Source organism: Lynx rufus, unplaced genomic scaffold (genome assembly GCF_022079265.1).
Source record: "Lynx rufus isolate CCGP_SWC_20201006 ecotype Redwood Valley unplaced genomic scaffold, mLynRuf1.p SCAF_12, whole genome shotgun sequence".
Lineage (NCBI taxonomy): Eukaryota > Metazoa > Chordata > Mammalia > Carnivora > Felidae > Lynx > Lynx rufus.
The window spans coordinates 23,803,573-23,821,217 of record NW_025814826.1 but is presented as its reverse complement, the minus strand read 5'-3'; the positions used below and the strand labels follow the sequence as shown (position 1 = coordinate 23,821,217).

Genomic DNA, 17,645 nt, shown 5'->3' with positions numbered 1-17,645 from the left:
GTGGTCCAGAGGAATGGTCCTTGAAAAGAACCCACTAGAATTGCTGCCTGTTGTGTTGTTTCACTGTTGTAATAAAGAAAACCATAGATGGGGGAAAGAAGGGAGGAGCAGAGAGAGAAAGAAGAGAGGCAAATTGGAGCATGGAAAACTGAAAAATAATACAGTGAATTCTTTGACGACAAAAACCCATTTTACTGATAAATTTCCTTATTCATGACTAAAAGGAAACGTGAAGGAAAAATCCCAGGAAAAGTATATAAAGGAGTTGGGTTGACCCAGAGTCCTTGCAATCTCTATGTCCGGACTAAAGATTTCAAAGTGTTTGAGACCTCATTGTCGAAGAAGACAACATAAAAAAGGAAGCCATGGGAATGAGCACTATTGGGCCTGTTGAGCAGTGAGGAGACAGCTGTCCCATCCTTGGGGCTCTCTTTCTTACTCTGCAATTACACTGGACACTACTTGTTTGAATCACATATATAGATTTTCCTTGTAATGACAGTGAATCGGATAGCTATCGCTACAATAGTATTGCATTATAATCAACCACAAAATCTCAGTCGCCAGCAAAACTGTGCAGGGAGGCAGGGCTCAGCCGGGCTCAGCTCTGCTGGGCACTGCTCCAGGCATGTTTCATCCTTCTCCTGGGACCAGCAGGCTAGCTTAGGGCCAGTCTTCTCATGAACACGGCAGAGGTGCAAAAGGGCTAGCTGAAGCACAAAACCGCTTTTCAGGATTCTGCTTACGGCATGCTTGGTAACATTCTGTTGACCAAAGCAAGTCACAAGGCTGAGCCCAAATATAAGGCGTGGTGAAAATATTCCTTTTTACCGGGGGAGCTACAGAATTCCATGGTGAAGTGTGAGACTATACAGATGAACAACTGAGGACACTAATACAATCTGACAAAAACAGAAGTTGAAATTTTTAAAAAGACGAGTGAGAATAAATAAGAAATTAAAACGTATCCCCTAATCCCAACATTCACAGATAACCATGACTTATAATGATATCATTGTTCCACTATTTTTTCTAGGGATGTAAAAAATTCTTTTACTATTTTCAAACTTGATACCAAACTAAAATAGAGTTATGTAGGCTTAAAAAATCTCATCAAAGTATATCAGAAGCATCTTTTGATGTCACTAAATGATCTTAGACAATCTGCTTTTGCTGTCTGTTAGTCCAGCATAGAGATATGCTATATTTTATTTCATCATTTTACTGTTAGTGGGCATTTAGTTTGTGGACACTTTTTTCCTCACAAGTAGAAGGGATACCCCCGATGATAAAAATGACACCTGTTTGTGCCACAGAAGCATGAAGGAGCATCCTTAATAGGCAGATTGCACAGCAGACAGGGAATGAAAATCCAAACCTGAAAAAAATTGTAATACACTCCTCTGGATTTACTCTCAGGAATTCTGTTCCTTCTTCATAAGCGACACCAGCCATCTGTTAGCTTTTAGTAAGCTCTATTTTGGATATTAAAACAAAAAACAAAAGACAAAAAATCATGGTATCACATAAGAAAAAAAATAACACATGATATCAGTGTATATCAACTAACCCTGTAGTGTTTTGCTTTACATGCATTGCTCTCCTAAGCAATAGTAAAGTACTAATAGCCAGCAATTTAAAAAGTTTATTTATTATTTTTGAGAGAGAGAGAGAAAGAGAGAGAGAGAGAGAGAAAGCACATGAGCAGGGAAGGGGCAGAGAGGCAGGGCGGGAGAGTATCCAAAGCAGGCTCTGTGCTGACAGCAGACAGCCCAGTGATGGGCTCGAACTCACGAATCACGAGATCATGGCCTGGACCAAAGCTGGACGCTGTTACCCAGGCACCCCAAAGGCCAGCAATTTTAATGTCTTGGTGATGTTTCCAGGTGGTTTTGTAATGGCCATGCCGTCCAATCAGGGAAAATTTTATGCTATTAATAGTTGGTCAACTATTTTAAATGGTAGAGGATTTTTTCTTTATCAAAAATAGCTAAAGGCCTACTAACCCATAAGATCTTTTTATTGAGATACGATTGATATACAACATATTAGTTGCAGGTGCACAACATTATGATTTGATATAGGTATATATTGCGACATGATTACTACAATAAGTCTAGATAATATCCAAGATCCCTCTACTGTTCACAGAGTGTTGTCTTTCAAAATTTACATATATTCTGGGAGAAGAGTTGAGGTCAATTATAAGTCTTTTACGAATTAATATAATTATCAGGTCATTTTGAAACAGCCAATACTGAAAAGGGTAAGAAAGCATAAAAACATTAAACCCAAGAATTTACTGAAAGGAGATAAAGGTAGAGCTTGAAACTAATTACTGATTAATTACTAATTTATTTTCATTTGATGATAACACTGACACTGGTAGAAGAGTGAACCCATGGGAGCCAGTTACCGTACCCAGTACGGTATGGGTAATGGATTCTGCCTTTATGTTCCTATTATGTCCATGCAGTTACGCATTCTGGTTACTAGATGGCGATTTTGTGCACAATAGCTCTTGGCTTTGCAACCTTTGTTCCTTCCCTCCCCAAATAGTGATTGGAAATTCAAGATACATCTCCACATTCTTACCTAATTAGCCACTCCTTAATAAAACTTGTAACTTTCATAATGTCTTAGGAAAAACCTATAAATACTTATCAAATATGTTAAAACAATCAGAAAAATGTTCAAATATGCAATCTACCCAAATCATCTCTATAATAATATAATATGAAAACTCTTTCCAAATAAAAGAGTAATTTGCCATGAAGTTCTGCTTCTCTAAACCAACAGATCTGCTAAAAACAGTGCAATGTGTCTGGGAGAACAACTTAGTAAGGGTCTTGGTTGAAGTTAACCAACGTATCAAAAGTATACTTCTTTATATTTAAATAAACAATTATAGGTAACAACCACACAACATAACTTTTTAACTGAAAATCTAGTTGATTTGCTCTTCCTTTTTGCGCTCAAGTTTTTGAGTCCAATTAGTTGAAGAAATTTTGGGCTAGTGTTAAATATCCCTTAAGTGAAGATGTTGCTGCTCTCACAAGTTCTACCTCACCTGCTCCCCTCCTCCCGCCCCTTTTCAAGACGGCCAACATACAGAGCTTTAATTGGAAACTGAGACAGCTGTTAGGGAGTCAGGTAGAAAGGAAGCACAGCCGCTCCCTAGTAGCGTTGATCCTCAACTGTAACACATTATCATCAGCATTCATGTGGCTTTCTTCACACGGAAGCTTTCCAAGAATATGTAAACTAGATGATGTCAGTAACAAAAATGATACTCCAAACATCTTATATCTCTATAAAGTTTTCAATCATTCACTAGTTAATAAGACACCTCCTTCAGTAAAAAGAGAACCCGGAGAGTGACTCAAATTACCAAAACTCCACAAGACAGCCACAGGGACAGGGCTAGCTCTGTGGGTCTCCAAAAAATTTTGGCTTTTGTCCTTTTCCTTTGCAAAAAAAAAAAAATCTGTGATTCTCTGTGGTATCTGTTAAGGTTATCCTCAAATTGTTAAAATTTTCAGTTGATTCCAGTCACATATTGTCAATACATCAGTTAATTCAAGGTGGTTCTTTACTCTGAGACCTAACAGGAAAAATGATGAAACACCAACCAGAAGAAATTCTCTCTCAGGGAATAGAAGAGTTCGGTGAATGGAAATCAAGAGCAATAATCAATAATATGATACAGTTGGTTGGATTTAGCACAAATAAACTGCTAGATGAAGGAATTCTTAATTATTTAAAAAGTTTTATTGTGTAAGAATAGCTGATGGGTCAGAATGTGAAGTCAGTGGATAAGGTATGAACACCACTCTTACCTCCAGACATCAGGTCACAAAGCAAAGTTCCACTTGCCCTGCTGCCAAACAACCATGATGTTCACTCCCTCCTTCCTCAGCAAAGAGTGTAGTGAAATCAGTGGTCACCTCCCTAATGGTGATCTCGCCAATAAGGGGTGAGTAAGAAAATTTTAGTAAGGAAATTTACCTCCCATTTTTGTTTATAAAGAATAAAGCATACGAAACAGAAAATATCCAGGCGAAATAAAGGGTGCAGGCATTGCTTCAGCTTCCTGCATAAAGCCCAGACCCCTGAGCCTTCCGCAGTCCGACCTCAACCCATATGTCCTGCATTTTCTCCTATCACACAGTTCTCCACGTGCTTTAGAGTAGTAGCTGAAGCCTTCTCTGCTCTCAGACCTACCCTGTGCCTGGGTGGCCCTGTGCCTTTGTTCCTCCCTTCAGTCTCCCCGGGGTGCCCATTTCCCACCAGTTTTCCATGTCCAAACATATCCGTTCTTCAAAATCCAACTCAAATTCCACTTCCCCGTAAAAGACTTTCTGATTCCCCAATGGGATGATCTCTCTCAAGTATAAATCTCTATGGCAATGTATATGTCCATAAACAAATAACTGTGGCTGTCTGACTATAAAACTAGCTGTCTCTATCTTCGGTACTGGGTATTTGTGTGTCTTATTGGATTTCTGGGGATTTTTCTCTACTGGAATCTCTTCGTTGGCAAAGGAGGTGTCCCTGTCCTGATAACTTTGCATTTATTCAACAAACGTATGCTCGGCCACTATTGGCTGAATGAAAGTAAACAAATGCTTACTGCTGCTTTCGGCATGTTCGTCAGTAGGCCATAAGTCATATATATTCAATCATACAGCTAAGTGCCTCAGCTAGAGAAAAAAGAAAATGTTGCTGGTCCCTTATTCCCGTACAGTGGTTCTAATATCCGTCCAGCTTTTCACTGGACAGTGAGGACTCATCCTATGGATTGGGAGCTGAGGTAGATTAGTAAAAGCCATTTAATGTTTCTTCTGCTCCCAGGATTCTATGATCCTGTGAAGTTTTAAGAGGTTCTGATAGCAGGACCTTCATTAATACTCTTGAATGAATGGAGTTGGCAGACAGTATCGGCAAATATGTTTGCATCCTACATAATGTGTCAATGTAGAGTAGACCTAACCATCTACGGGCGTGTGACACCGTGGCCTCTTGTTTCTCTGTATTTGCACATTCTGTGCCCTGTGTTTAGGATGCCTCCCCCACACCACCTTTGCCTGCTAATTCCTTCCCGTGCTTCGAAATTCAACTGAGGTACAATCCCCTCTGGGAAGCCCACTGTCTCTCTCCTTCTAAGATGACGTAGACGTTCAAGACAAAATGTGCATTTTCTAAATTTTTTTTTTCAACGTTTATTTATTTTTGGGACAGAGAGAGACAGAGCATGAACGGGGGAGGGGCAGAGAGAGAGGGAGACACAGAATCGGAAACAGGCTCCAGGCTCTGAGCCATCAGCCCAGAGCCTGACGCGGGGCTCGAACTCACAGACCGCGAGATCGTGACCTGGCTGAAGTCGGACGCTTAACCGACTGCGCCACCCAGGCGCCCCAAAATGTGCATTTTCTAATAATTAATTGCCAAGGTTACTAGTCAACATCTTCCCTTGTGTCCATACATTAGCGTTAAGAACGTACAACCTTTTCTGCTCCTAACAGGTAGCAGATAAGGCATGAATGCTCTGGAATATGCCCATGGTTGGTGTTCTCTGAGAACACTGGGATCGGAGGCAAACTGTGTACTTTTGGCCACATTAAAGAAGGGTAAATGCACTCCGCTTTTTCCAGAGAATGAAGCTTCACGTTCTTATCTGTTACATGACTGCCCTCTGTTCTACCCTCTCTCTCTCTTTTCTCACATATGCAAGAACGAGTTTTAAGCATACAACTCAAAAACTTCTTTTCTCAGTGGGGTTACAGTTACTACTGAAACATCTGTGCCCTGTTTCACACAATCTCCATGAACAAAAGACACAAAGAGCTCACTTGGGCTAAAATGATTTCACAGATTATGAACTTCACTGTGTCTTACTCATGAAAGAGTTTCCTCCTACAGATGTGAACCGCGAGGACCGTCATAACTGATCCAGGCCTCCACAGACAAGCGCATTTCACACATAATCAAGAAAAATTATCATTTGAAATATGGGAATAGGAGTACAATCTTGATCCTCTGTGAAGGTAATCGAGCATACTGCTCCATAAGGATTGCATTTCCAAAGCCTACAGTGAGGGGTTCTGACCGTGAGGGGGAAAAGGAAGAAAGAAGAAAGGTTTGGTTAATAATCACATGGAGGGAAATTTACATGTTGAGTAAGTAAATAAGCTTCCCTTTTTCTTATCTACTACTACTCTCAATAAGAAACTTCAGTGACTATCTACTCTGTGCCAGACTCTGTTCTAGGCTCAGCTGATTCAGAGATAAGGGGCTGGGAGCAGGAAAAGGAGGAGTTCACGGTCTGGGAGAGGAGACAAATAACCAGATCATTAAATCTGTGTGATAAATGCCGGGATGCGGCCACAGGGCACTTGCTATGAAACCATCCGGGAAAGGCTCCTAAATGAGACATGAGAGACAGAGGCCCAGGACAGGACTGGGGGAGAACATGCTCCTTACTGTGCAAGGTGGCTCTCAAGGGACAACAGGCTGCCCCATAAATTCGATCTGTCCTCAGTAGCAGGCCCACACATGCACAGCTCTGGGAGAGACCCAGCACCTAAGAGGGCACGGAAATAGTGCCCACCACTGTCCACCGGTCCCCCGGGAGGTTTATCTTCTTGGTAGGGAGCACACCAGTGTGTAAAATGCTATCCTGGTGACAGCTGCCACCAATGCACACTCTGGTGCAGAGCAGTCTTCACCTGGGAACAGACGCTGCTTTGCAGTTGGCGGGCGGATCAGCTCAGGCTTTAGGTTCCTTCGTGATTCCTTAAAGCTCACAGGCAGCTGTCACATTCACGCTGGGTGCAAGCTTCCAAGGTACAACCATACTTGGGTGCTGACTGACCCTAAGGTTTATGAGGCTTCCTTCCTTCCTTCCTTCCTTCCTTCCTTCCTTCCTTCCTTCCTTCCTTCCTACCTTCCTTCCTTCCTTTCGCTAGTCTGCAGAGACAAGAGGCTCCTAAACATATAGATGCCCTTCCCGACATAGCCCCTGCTTATCCTTGCAGCGTCACCTCCTCCTGCTCCCTGCAGCTCCCAACCCCCTGCCCAAATGCTCACTGTGTCCTAGAACTCGCACTGCTTTCCTTGACGCCACACTTGCACGTCATGTTCCCTAGGACTGTAATGACCTTTCTCGCTTTCCTTTTGCAACTGTAGAAAACCCACACATGCTTCAAAGTCCAGCTGACTCATCTGAGTCATCCTCAAGCAGAAAGGGTCACTTCTGTGTGTACTCGTAACTCTGAATACGTCCTTTGCCAAACTGCTCGATGTTGCTAGCTTTACAAGCTGAATCCCACTCCATGATCAAATTTCCTCTCTGCCCGAAACCCAGTATCCTCTCCTATTCCCATATCCCAGTGAGCACCTCCACCTGCCCTGGGCAGATATTCAGGATTCCCCTCTACCTGATCCCCTATGCATTATCTAAGCTAATTAATTGTATCTCCTAAGTATCTCCTACATTCATCTCTGTATTTGCCGTATCACTGGCATGGATTATTATTTCTGTCCGATCACGTTGCTTTCGCTTTTTCACTAAGCTCTTTACCTCTGGTTTCCGATCCCTCATGCTTTTGAGGCACTACAGCCAAGTGGTTAAACATATGGAGTCTCCTGCCTGCTGACCTTGGTTCCAATTTCAGCTTTGTTACTTATTGTTTCTGTGGCTTGGTAAAAGAAGAAATGCTAGCACTCACCTGCTAGGTTGCTGTGAAAAATGTGAAGTATGGTAAGAGATGTAAAGTGCCTAGAAGAGACCATGGCAGGAATAAGGATTCCCTAAATGTCAATAGTTGTTATTATTCTTTCAGCATCTACGCCACCTCTCGAATTATTTCCAGGTCTTCTTTTTGGATGTCTGATAACTTCCCTCTTCTGGAAAGAATGCTTCTGGGACCTTCCATGGGTCTTTGAAATTTGTGGGGTTTGTGAGACCCCCCCCCACGATCTACTCCCATATCCCCTTCTATCCTTTTCTCTTCTACAGACAAGAGGGGTGCTTCAGACAAGGGGCTCCCACCCTTCCGTGGACTCTCTTTAGCCTTCTTTTCTGCTGTTATTTCACTATAGGACATTCACCCACTTGGCCATTTCCAACTTATTCTTCAGACTCAATCCACAGGCCAAGTTCACTATCTGAGAAGCCCAAGAGAACAAATAAACAAACAGAGTTATTTTCAAATGTGGTGATAGATATTTTTGATTTGCATCTACACTGATACAGCATTATACATAGGTTATATTATATGATAGTTATTTGGGACTTTTCTCTTCTCCACTGTTGTCAACAGCTCTTCTGAACTGACCACCAAATAACTCTCTGACCTTTGCATTCCCCAACTAAAAATGACTTTTGGCTTTGAGTGTTTAGAATAATATCTTTGTTGAATGACAGATATCCAGAGGCACCCACTATGCATGTTTCACTATTTCACTATTCATATTTCAAAGCCATTTTATAATTCAGTAGATTTGGATCAAGAATCAAAAGATTAAAGAAATTTGGGGCTGTGAGATTTTTAAATGATTAATCTCAATTAAACACATATTTAACACCCTTTTCTATCCTGTCCTGGGGTGGGGGGGGGAAGCATACAAAATAAGAGAGGGAAAAAAATCTCTGTCCTTAAGTTGACAAGGCTGATGAGGAGACAGACACGCTGATCAACAGATTCAAAGGAATGATAAATGCTTCAACAGAACACAGGCTAATATGAGAAGAGAGGCAGGAAAGAATTCGGCCCTGTCTAAAAGTGAAGGTGAAACCCAGGTAGATAGAGGAAGGGACTCACAGGACTGGGACTTTTCTTGTGCATCCACTGAAGGAAAAACTCAACCCCAGGGCCTAGAGGCATGGAAATCATGGGCCTCATAGCACAAGAGAAAAGCTTGGAGATGTGAATAGACACGGAAGGGTGACAGGAGGTCATTCTAGAGAACCATGTGGAAGCCGCAGAGGAAGGGACTTCCACGCCATGTTAAAGAACCTGAATTTTATGCTGTGGATAATCACATCCCATTGAAAAGTTTTAAGATATGCAAACATGACCATATTTCTGTTTTTAAAGGAATAAATTGATGCTAATACTGTTAAGTGCTAGAAGTGTCATTGTTTGAAGGCAAGGGGAGCAATTAGCAGGTTGCTGTTATAGTCCAGGCAAGAAGGGAGTTGGCAAGCCTACTACATATTAGAATGAGCTCGATAGGGAGTAATTTCACAACAGGAAAGACTCCTGTCTTTGTAGAATGGTGTGTGGCTGCATCTGCAGATCTAGGGGAAATGGTAATATGACTTCTAATGTGCATTTCTAGTATCTTCTGTGTATTTCTACAATTAACTACTTCTGGGCCACACCAATTATAAAAGTAGATTGTTAATATTTTGGGGTTTTTTTTTGTTCCAATGTTGTATTAAAAGTACAGGACTCGGGTTTCTGGATCAGGATATCCTGGATCAGGGTATCGATCCTGGACATAAATGGACATTCTCAACATCTAGGATTCTATTAACAGAAGAGGAATTCTAAAGAAGCAGCTTCTTTGGTATTTGTTTGCCTGAGCTATGGAGGCAAAGTATTGGATGAGAAGGGAAGGCCTCGAGATGCTTTCTCGGATAGAAAAGACCAGGGAGGAGTTAGGACTATTGCACTGGCTCTTGTGCATGAGAGTGGGCTGACCTCGTAGGTTCTTTCAATCTGTTCAGTCCAGTTGATCCTTAGCTGAAAGGCAATGACAAGTAGAATGAAGACATATTCAGATGAAGACTTGATGGGAGTGGCATGTACACTGGGGGCTCAGCCAGGGTGATCTGGTCTCTTTAAAAGAAGCCTAGGGGCATCTGGATGGGTCAGTCAGTTAAGCGTCAGACTGCGGCTCAGGTCATGATCTCATGGCTTGTGGGTTCGAGCCCCCGCTCTGGCTCTGTGCTGATAGCACGGAGCCTGCTTCAGATCCTCTGATTCCTCTCTTTCTCTGCCCCTTCCCCACTTTCTCTCAAAAATAAATAAGCATTAAAAGAAGGGTCAAGGTCAATTCCCCTTCCTTAGCCCCCTGGCATATGTAGTGATGCCCAAAGTGCATGAGTATACTGAAATCAGACCACCTCTGCTGAACTAAGGAAACTCCATACTCACTGGCTAAATAATTAGTCATTTTTATTATCTCAAACCTGGGAACTCTTCTTTTTCTATGTGCTCTATCACTAATCTTGGGCATTATTTTCTTAAATAAACAAGCTTTCTTCCCATGTCTAAATCTCTGTTAGATCTCTTAAGATAACGGTTCTTAAGACACATATGATGGTCTATCTATCTATCTATGTAAACATGGCTGATTCCACACCCGTTTTATGTGACTAGTCAGGTAACATTTGAAATGTGCAGGAAAAAAAATCTTCCTCACTTTGAATGTTGGCGCCTAAAATTCTACCTTAAAAAATAGCATCTGCTTAGGTTACTTTCTTTTGCATGTCCTTTTGGGAGGAATGCCTACTTTGGACAGAGGATTCACGTATCAGCCCATGATCCTTTATGACGAATGCAAATTCTGGAGCCCCCTGGGAGAGGGGAAGGGGATGAGAGCTACAGAGAGGGAAAGGAAACAGAAAGGAAGCCAGCATGAAAACTCACCATTGGTGGAGATTCCCTACCTACATGTTTTGTTCAAAATTATCTGTGAAGAAGAACACAAGGTCTTTCTCAAGGCCCTCTCTCACATCTGAAGACAAACTAACACAGTTTCCTTAGTGAAATATTTATGTGATAGAGACTGAGTCATTCAAAAGAAATGATTACAGTAGAAGAGAATGAGTTTAAGATTCAATTGTAAATTCCCCATCATCCTATCATCCAGCAGGTGGTGCCTGTAGAGATTAGATCAGTTTAGAAAAATAAAGATGGAGCACTTCATTGCATAGGTGAGCAGCATGTGAGTAAGTCGGCAATCCTGTAAGCACAGCCGATGGCCTCATGAGAGCCCAGCCAGGATGCACCTTAACAGTCTGGCGCTCAGCGACTAGGATTCATCCGCTATTGCAAGCCTGTGGCCCAGCTTGCCCTGGTGAAATACTGGGCATCTTCTCACCCTTTGGGCTCAGCATTTCCCCCTCTTTCCCAGCTTTTGTGTCAATGTGATTTCCCTTTCGTGCTTGCTCCCCACCTTTACTGAAGACCTGCTCTGAAGCCATCCACCTAATTCCCCATCTGCTTCCTAAGTATGCCTTCTCCCAAAGGACTGATCTGGCCCCCGTATTCTCAAAGGACGCCTAAGATACTTGGTTTTCCCACACAACCAAGAGACTGCCTCAAGTCTAACAAAATATTGCTGTTTCTTAGACAACCTCACCACCCCACCTTGTGGCAGCCCAGATAAGACAAACATTAGCAGTGCCCCCTTGAATACTATCAAATGGCTGTGTTCCTAGGGGTCAAGACCACCGTCACGTTGGTTCAGATGAGCCAGAGACCCATCTTGTCCCAATTGACTTTTGCTATGTGCGCCACTGGGCCCACTTCTGAGGGTTATGACCACTAAATAGAAAGGCAAATGCTGATCAAAGAGTCTAGATTAAGTGAAGATCATATAAATTAGGATTTAAGGAAGAAGGTACTAGTTGCATGCGGGTGTTTATTTTTTAAAAGCTCAAAACGTTCATTTGCTTTATTATCCAATGTGTTTTGATTCACAGAAATTCATGACTGGTGAACTTGAACAGAACAGCAATTCATGACCATTGATAAATCACAACCATTTATGAATTTTGTTGCAAGTGATTTACTAGTAACAATATGGTTCCGCGGAGTTTAGAAATTGGTTTTTGTAATTACTCAGAGCAACTTCAGGTTTATTTCTGCCACAGGACTATTTTCACTTGTACTCTGAGATGCTTGCTGGGATAGAATAGGAGGCAGAGGAGTATGACCATGCATTAGAAGCAATGCATGGGTGTGGACAGGCTGCATGCAAAAGTCAGTGGCCACAGGAGAAATGCTGAAGACCGACAGTTTGGAACATGCAGGCAAAGGACTTCCACTTGGTTGTGATGCTTTGGCGAAGGCCACTGAAGTAATAACAAAGATCCACCGACTCTGAAATTGCTTTCTTTCCTATAGGCAAACTTTAAGAGCTTCAGTTATCACGATGCTGTGATAGATACCACTAATCAGTTATTAGGAGAAATTATTATTTGAAATTTTACCACCATGTGTAAAGAGAGCCCAAATGGAGTCACAGTATTCCCATCACAGCACTCCCTGAAAAGGCTTTATTAGATAACCTTTCTTTAATACCAAATTCCTTTTGAGGTCTCTAGAGGGCCTCTTCCTGATTTTGTCCTAGAGTAAGTAGCTCTTTCCAACTCCAAGCTAGAGAGCTCATTGATTTTAAACATTAGCTATAATTTCTGTTGTATCGTGTCACATCTTGCCTGCATAGCCTCATTTAATCTTCACAAAGCTGTAGGATCTAAATACTCCATTGTCCCCATTATGAAGATGAGAAAACTGAGGCTTAGAGAGATTAAGTAACTTGTGGATGGTTGTTCTGCTGCTAAGTGATGCTGACACTAAGCACTGAACGATCCTGTCTGCCTCCAAAGCCTGAACCTATAACCACAGTCCTCAGCTGCCTTTCTGTGGCCCTGCGAGTTCCAGTGGTGTTGGGACGTGCTCTGACTGCAGAAGCTGATCTCATCCCAAGAATAAGGGACCGACCTTGAGCTGCAGCTCGTAGCTCTGCAGCTCGTGCACGGCAGACATCTTGGAAGGAAGAACATGAGCCAGCATGAGTACTTTGCTCACTTAAAAGGGCTGGGTAATGACTGAGGCAGTCCTGGGCTCTACTTGCCCGGGCTATGGGCCCGAGCCCAATCCTGGGCTCTAGGAAGCCCAACAGGGACAAGCATGCTTAGATGGAGGTTATTATGGTACCTGTATTGCTACCCCCGAGAAAATCTGGGTGCACCAGAAACCCAACACTCAATTAGATACCTATTTGCTAACTGTCCGTTTCCCTCATTAGAATGTGAACTCCATGAATACAGTGATTTTGTTGTGTCCCAGGGATGGAGAACAGTGTCTTTCAGTGAATAGATAATCAGTCAACATTCTCAAGAAGTGAATCCTTGGTTCCCCTCAAGGGAAGGGGAACTTGAGTCAAGTCTTTTAGGCTAACATTTCAAAAAGAGCCTTTCAGCCACATACAAAACCACCCAGCGTAGAGAGAGTGATGGGTACCAGGAGGCATCTGAGTGGAGATGTGGGTTGGTGTCCAGACTGAGAACCAGAAGCGGTAATGGGCCAGGCAGGGCACCAGATGGAGCAGCGCCCAAGGGGAGAGTTAGACCCCAGTTGAGCAGGTGGAACAGGGAGGAGACCGGAGGTCGCAGAAAGCCCCAGTGCCCCTCATAACCCCACATTCTGAATCCCCGGAGAAGAGGAGAAGTTAACAGATCCCTCTGGATTTCACCTCATTCCCTGGGAGTGAATAGAGGGAAGGAGGTTACCAAAGAACTCAGTAATCACACGTGATAATTGATAGGTAGGGAGTACGCAGTAGACACCAGGCACTGCTCTGGGCATATCGTATGGGTGACTCATCGAATCCTCAGACCATCAACTGATTTAGAGAGAGGCTAAATCATCAGGGTTAGCCAGGGAGCAGCAGAGCCTGGATTTGAACCCAGGCTGACTGGCTCAAGGACCACTGCTCTTCATGATGAGGTCTCAGGATGGTAATGGCGTCTATCCACACAGTCCCAGGAGGGTGCCTGAATCAGACAAGATAGTGCTGGTAATGTAGACTGATGCTGTCTCAATAATGGGTAGTGGATGAGGAAACAAGGATTTTATTCACACGATGAGAATTATGTTTTCCTCAAGTTCTCACATAAAGTGCTGAGGCCACGACTTCCCCATAGGGTTTCTTTCCTTTTTGGAACAAGATCCACAGAAACAATTACATGGGGTTCTAGGGACACCTGCCTGGGTCAGGGGTGTGCCTTTGTTGAACTCATGAACACCCACAGTGTAACAGGTACCATTTTAGGCCAAGGGGACAGGGCCTTGGGGACACCCAAGGGGACACCCAGGAGAATTAGGTGGTCTGGCCCTCAGTATCCTTTCGGAGCAGTGGGACAGTCCTACACCTCACACACACTAACTCAGGGCAATTGAAAAGTGGCATGTTCGCAAAGACAACATCTTGTTTCTAAGAGGCTCCCATAACGGCAAAAATGGGGGGGGGGAGTTAACTCAGAAACAAAAGAGTCTTGGGGCGCCTGGGTGGCTCAGTAGGTTAAGCGTCCAACTTCAGCTCAGGTCATGATCTCACTGTTCGTGAGTTCGAGCCCCACATCGGGCTCTGTGCTGACAGCTCGGATCCTGGAGCCTGCTTGGGATTCTGTGTCTCCCTCCCTCTCTGCCTCTCCCCATTCACACTCTATCTCTCAAAAATAAATAAACATTAAAAGAGAGAGAGAGAGAGAGAGAGAGAAACAAAAGAGTCTTAACCAAAACCTGCCAGAAGGGCTTTTTTCTATCTTAAATATACACAAGGCCACACACACCCACACACAGCCCCCCCACCCCCCCCCCACACACACTTGTACCACTACCCCCATCTACATACACAAAAGTCACTTTTCCTAATACCTATTTTAGCCTGAGAAAAAGAACCATACCTGGATAGATTTAGAAATCAGATTACCTGGTGGCAAATAAAAGAAAAAAATTCTCCTTATAGAAACACGAAGTTAAACTTCATAGTTCAGTAATGCATAGTTCGAATCAAAACCTGTTCGAACCACTGCGTTTCCTACAAGGCACTGCTCAGAATCCGCTGCCAGCTGGCTGGGGTTGGGTGCGTGTGTGAAAAACCGTAACATTTCGGGAGTCGTCCCTGCACCAGGCATTTTTTCTCAGCATTGCGGGCTGCTTGCGCCGCGCGGCCTGGGCACCTGCGGGATCAGTCAGTTTGCACAAGCAGCTTCCCAGGCGGATGACGTAGCTCCCCTTCTGTTGTTCCCAAAGACCAACATCTGTCAGAGATCAGCATATGCATCCGCGTATTAAAGCGCTCACTGTTCTAAGGCCCTGCACTTAATTTTCCCTTGGGTAAACAGAGCCAATAATGGATAAATACTCAAGGATCAAATATCCTTAAACTATTGGAGAGAGCTGTGAGCACAGACTTTAATCCACATCAGAAGTGAGAAAAAAACAGAGCAAAAAAATATGACAGAGGCTCTCCACATCATGAGCGAGGGGCCTGGATGGGGTTTATGCCACTGGTCACGCAATGTCCTGGGAAGCATCTTGATGAATGCTGGTGGGGAAAGGGCGTTTAGGAGCTCTATGGTTGAGGGTATTTAAATGCATCAGAAAGTTAAATAGGGCATGATCCAAACAAACGATCTTTGCTTTCTTCAGAAAATAGCATAGGATCGTCTGATGTCCTCCGTCCTCTACATTAGGCCTATCCCACACTCTCTGTAACCATACACCGAAAAGATGTCTAGCAATGTCCTACTAATTGCATTTCGAGGCAAGTCCCAATAGGAAGATGAACTTTGGACAGGCTGACAGTCGTGGCCTTTGAGTCCACAGTTGGCCTTCTAATGGCTGAGCCAGCCCCACAGGGAAAACACACAGCTTGAGTTTATCTTTCAAGTATAAACTTCTGAGGATGAACACTTCAGACTCTCAGGAATTCTAGTCTCATACAAGAGCATGATGTATTTCATAATTTCTATACAACTCTCTTCATTTAAAAAAAAATGCTCTAACCTTTGAGATAATTTTGCCTCAAAAGATGAGCTTGTCCAAACTTTATCACCATATGCAGTCACACTATTATTTTCTGATTTGCGTAAAAAAAAAAAAAGACCACTCCACATTCCAGATTAGAAATTTTATTTTTGTTACTTCAAAAGGTTAGAGATGTTTTCTTGTTGCTTAAAGAAAGTCTATAAATTTATCTTGCCATGAACTGCTACTCATCATAGCCTTGTATGTATCTTACCTAATAAACCATCTGAGCCTACTTTTGAATTATCCATATTCAGAAACCTCAAAAAGAGTTTAAATACATGGCTGGTGGCTATGGTGGTAAATTGCCAGTAGGAAAGCAGAAGGAGAAATTCCAGGTAAGATGTTCCTCAGAAACAGTCTGACACTATCCACAGAAGAGCCACACAGATGTCTGCACTGGATTGTTCTCTGTCTCCGAAACCCTGGCTATCCATGGGCAGCCCCCATAGGTCCTTTCTAGAAGCTGAGGCCTCTGCTCTCATTCAGCCTTGTCAGGATAGCACCTGAGGAACCTTCCAGGCAGACAAATCAAAATATTACCTGTACTTGAGTAGGAGAAGCAGGAAAGCATCAAAGGATTTGGTCTAACACAAACATGGGTTCCCAGCTCTCTCCTCTGTAAGAGTGAGCTGTTGGCATGACACCAAAAGAAAATGGGAAACACAGAAAGCAAAGCCTAAGAACTCCACTGCATTTGTTTTCCCATGGATAAAATAATACCTAAGTCTTGAGAAATCAATGAGAGAATAACAACACATAGGTCCCATAAACAATAAATGAGCTGGATATGTAACCAACTATAGTAAAACTGCATTAGTAAAATTACCAATAGCCAACAAGGCAGAGACAGCAATAAATAAATAAAATTGCCATCACTCTTCAAAACTCTTCGCTCTTATCACTTGTGTTTTTGCAAATGGGTCCTTTCCATGTATGTAGTGAAGATAAACAGACAGACGTGCATGTGTGTGTAAGAGATAACAGCGATGGGACAGTGTCATTTTTAAGCCCACTCAACAAAATTTCTCCTTCTCTAATAGCACTGCCCCATGGATTTCTTGATTTCCTTCCAGGAAAATTTATTTCTGTGCTTCCGTCTTCCTCAGAACCAGAGATCTTCTCACCCAAGTTCGCATGTATTTTCCCATGTAATATTCACAGTCCACAAGTTGGTTATTATTTTAGAATGAGCAAAGGAAAGGCTTAGCAAAGCTAGGAAAAATGTGTGTGCCCAGTGTGTAGAATTAGGCCTCTAACCCAGAGATATCTGGACCCTATGTCTCATGTCTTAACACATCCTGTTTTCCCTTCCAAAGGAATGGACTCCTGCCTTCTCATCACCAAGAGCCTCTTGTGTTTTTGTTTGTTTGTTTTGTTTTTAATTTTTTTCAATGTTTATTTGAGAGAGAGAGAGAGAGAGAGCGAGTTTGAGTGGGGAGGGGCAGAGAGAGAGGGAGAGACAGAATCCCAAGCAGGCTCCAGGCTCTGAGCTGTCAGCACAGAGCTCAACATGGGGCTTGAACCCACAAACCGTGAGATCATGACCTGAGCTGAAGCTGGAGGCTTAACTGACTGAACCACCAAGTGTCCCAAGAGCCTCTCGTTAATGTATTATTTCCCTCCCATTGGACCCAACTTTTGATAGAATTTTGACCAGCAAGCAAATTCTAAGAATTAAATGACAACTAATTCCTCATTTGTAGTCCTAAAAAAATTGTTAAAATACAAGGGTCTGACCAACATAAGATGCTGAGCTGATACCATTTCAGTCAAAGGGTTTTCCGAAAGACATTCTTATTAGTCCCT

The 17,645-nt window shown here is 42.9% G+C and overlaps 1 long non-coding RNA gene across 1 annotated transcript in view; it reads right to left on the bottom strand.

The window, feature by feature from the left end:
• Positions 1-5,366: 5,366 nt before the first annotated feature.
• Positions 5,367-17,645, bottom strand: part of LOC124507709 (uncharacterized) — a 95,196-nt gene continuing 82,917 nt past the window's right edge. The window contains exons 5-7 of the long non-coding RNA XR_006961111.1: positions 8,117-8,169; positions 7,731-7,780; positions 5,367-6,104 (exon numbers count right to left, since the gene is read on the bottom strand). This is a non-coding gene — a long non-coding RNA (uncharacterized LOC124507709). The remainder of the gene's footprint in view (positions 6,105-7,730; positions 7,781-8,116; positions 8,170-17,645) is intronic.